Below are 3,524 nucleotides of genomic sequence, written 5' to 3'. Positions count from 1 at the left end.
AATCTTTGCCAATTCCAGTATCCAGAATGGTTTTGCCTAGGTTGTCTTCCAGGTGTTTATAGTTTGGGATTTTACATTTAAGTCTTTAATCCATCTTGAGTTGATTTTTGTACATGGTGTAAGGAAGAGGTCCAACTTCGATCTTCTGCATATGGCTAGCCATTAATTCAATGGGAAATACTTTCCCCATTCCTTGTTTTTGTCAGATTGGTCAAAAATCAGATGGCTAAAGGTGTGAAGCCTTGTTTCTGTGCTCTCTATTCTGTTTTATTGGTCTATATGACTGTTCTTTGTACCAATACCATGCTATTTTGGTTACTGTAGCACTGTAGAATAGTTTGAAGTCAGGTAGTGTGATATCTCCAGCTTTGTCCTTTATGCTTGGCTAGTTGGGCTCTATTTTGGTTCCATATGAATTTTAAAATAGTCTATTTTTCTAGTTCTGCAAAGAATGGCATTTTTAGTTTGATAGAAATAGCATTGGATCTATAAATTGCTTTGGGCAGTATGGCCATTTTAATGATATTGATTCTTCTGATCCATGAGCATGGAATGTTTTCCCATGTTTGTGTCTTCTTTAGTTTCTTTGAGCAGTATTTTGTAATTCTCATTATAAAGATCTTTCACCTCCCTAGTTACGTATATTCCTGGGTATTTTATTCTTTTTGTGGCAATTGTGAATGGATTGCCTTCCTGATTTGGCTCTTGGCTTGGCTGTTGGTGGTGTATAGGAAAGCTAGTGATTTTTGTAAATTGATTTTGTATCCTGAAACTTTGCTGATGTTGTTCATCAGCTGAAGAAGCTTTTGGGCTGACACTATGGGGTTTTCTAGATATACAATCAGATTGTATATCTGCAAACAGAGATAGTTTGGCTTCCTCTTTTTCTATTTGAATACCCTTTATTTCTTTCTCTTTCCTGATTGCCCTGGTAGCACTTCCAATACAGTGTTGAATTGGAGTGGCAAGCGAGGGCATCTTTGTTTTGTGCCAGTTTTCAAAAGGAATGCTTCCCACTTTTGCTTCTTCAGTATGATGTTGGCTGTGGGTTTGTCATACGTGGCTGTTATTGTTTTGAGGTATGTTCCTTCGATACCTAGTTTATTAAGAGTTTTTAACATGAAGTTTTAACATGTTGAATTTTATCAAAAGCCATTTCTGCATCTATTGAGGTAGTTATGTGGTTTTTGTCTTTAGTTCTGTTTATTTGATGAATCATATTTATTGATTTGCATGTTTAACCAATGTTGCATCCTAGTAATAAAACTTACTTGATCATGGTGAATCAATGTTCATCAAGGATATTGGCCTGAAGTTTTCTTTTTTGTTGTGTCTCTGCCAGGTTTTGGAGTCAGGATTATGATGGCCACAGACAATGAGTTGGAGGAGTCCTTTCTCATTTTTTGAACAGTTTCAGCAGAAATTGTACCAGCTCTTCTTTGCACATCTGGTAGAAGTCAGCTGTGAATTCATCTGGTCCTGGGCTTTTTTACAATTTCCATTTCTTATTCAAAGCAAACTAAATAGTTTGCCTTCTGTTTGTGGAGACCAAGTAATAGTGAGATTTTACTTCAGAAGAAAAGGTCCAGAATAGCTCTTCTCATGTTGTAACAGAGTTTGGATGCCTTATTACTAAGGCTTAGTCTGTGGCCTCTTTGGGATCCAATGCTTCATGTGTTTGATGAAATGTAACAGCTATGTCATGAGTCCTACTCTCTTTTTGTCTTCTGCCTAGTTTTTTGGAAATCCACACAGAAGCCGTGCTTGTTTGCAGAATCTGCAAATGAGGGGATTAGCAGGAAGTAGATAATTTGTGGGATGGGCAAAAGGAGCAACTCACTCAATGAGATCCAAATGATCTTCCAGTATCTGCTCCTGTGATACAATTGAGTACGGATACTGTAGCTTGTGCAGAGCCAAACCTTTAGGAGGGACTCTTCCAGGAAATCTGGGTCTCATGCATAAGATTAAAACCTCAGGACAATCTGTCTTCATTGCTAAAAATCTTTACTTTCAGGCTTCACCAGGGTCGTCTTCTTGGCCTTGTTTATGCCACTTTTTTACCTCACTATTGAGGAAGCAGTTCTTATAATGCAATTTTAACATTTATTGAATTGTAGATTACTATGAGATGTAAACTCTTCCAATTTTTACCAAATTCCAGTGAGTTGAACAATAGTTATGATTCCTATAAAAGAACAGAGAGGAGAGGCACAGAATAAGTTAGGAAAACAGAACCCAAGAACCTCTTATGGCCTCCGATTGGCATTGAAAAACTTTTAGTAAACATAGACTAAGCCCTCTGTATTTCAGAGTTAGTGAAGTAAAGTAGCATTTCTGCTACTCATTCCAAGAGGAAAGTAACACCCTAGTAACAGCTGCAGATACACAAACCCCAGACTTAGATGGAGCCTAAGCTATGCGTATGAAAGCTTGGCTGAACTTGATGGAACAAAACGATTTCATCTTTATATTCAAAGTATCTCATCTATAAACTTCCAGAATATCAGTCCCAATTCACAACAAAGTACCTACAGAAATCTAGGCTTAGAGTCATTACACAATCACTCATGTATAATGAATAAACAAATAAATGCTTAGTGAAATCATATATCATATTCAGTCCTATGGGCCAGGAGAAAAAAGAATCAGTGACGCAGTATATGCTCTCACCTAGTTGGAAAGACAAGAACTTCTGTGTAACTACTCTAAAGGATACCATACTTGTATAAAAGGAGCCGTGGTTACTGTAAAGGTCAACACTGTGACAAGTTTCCCAAGAAAAGGGAAAGAAACTGAGCTGAACCTTGAAGAATACACAGAAAAAGAACCTGTGTTGTCAGTGAGAGAAAAAATAAAGGCAAGTACAGGCAAAACTGAATTGAATTCTATCATTATAAAATATGCACTTAGCACCATTTTGACCACGCATAATTGGAGTATGAACAACCTATTCTTTTCTAAGAGTTTGTCAGAGGAAGCCAATGCTCCATCCCTTCTTGATGACTTTCACATTTAAACATGAAACTCTTATTTAAGCTATGTTTTCTACTCCACTATCTTGGTATACAAAAAAAAAGTGCATAGCTGAAATGCTGATTAATAGATTCAATGGCAAAAATTAAAAGTTAATTCAAAATATTCAGAAAGATTTTGTTTGAAGTCTTCCATCTGAGACAACAGTCTCATTGGAATAAGATAAATATCCTGATTCTGGAGTAGGCAGTGAAATGGTACTAAATTTTGTATATAAATTTCTCCTATGTACAGGGAAAGGGGAAAAGAGTGAAAATAACTCAGGATTTTTAAGCTGAGTTTTTAAGAAACCTAAGAGTCCATGGGCAGATTTCCCAGTTTCTGTAAATATTTAACAGAATTTAGTTGTATAAATAAAAATTTAAATAACTTTTAAAATTATAGTACAAATCCATTGATTTTGAAACACCAGAGTCCAGCAATCCTAAAAATGCTGGACCAAATATTATCCAAGGTAAAATTCTTTCATAGGACTTTTTTTTTTTTTT

This window comes from Cebus imitator, unplaced genomic scaffold (assembly GCF_001604975.1).
Source record: "Cebus imitator isolate Cc_AM_T3 unplaced genomic scaffold, Cebus_imitator-1.0 Scaffold56, whole genome shotgun sequence".
Taxonomy (NCBI): Eukaryota; Metazoa; Chordata; class Mammalia; order Primates; family Cebidae; genus Cebus; species Cebus imitator.
The sequence above is the reverse complement of the archived record's forward strand: the minus strand, read 5'-3'. Positions refer to the sequence as shown.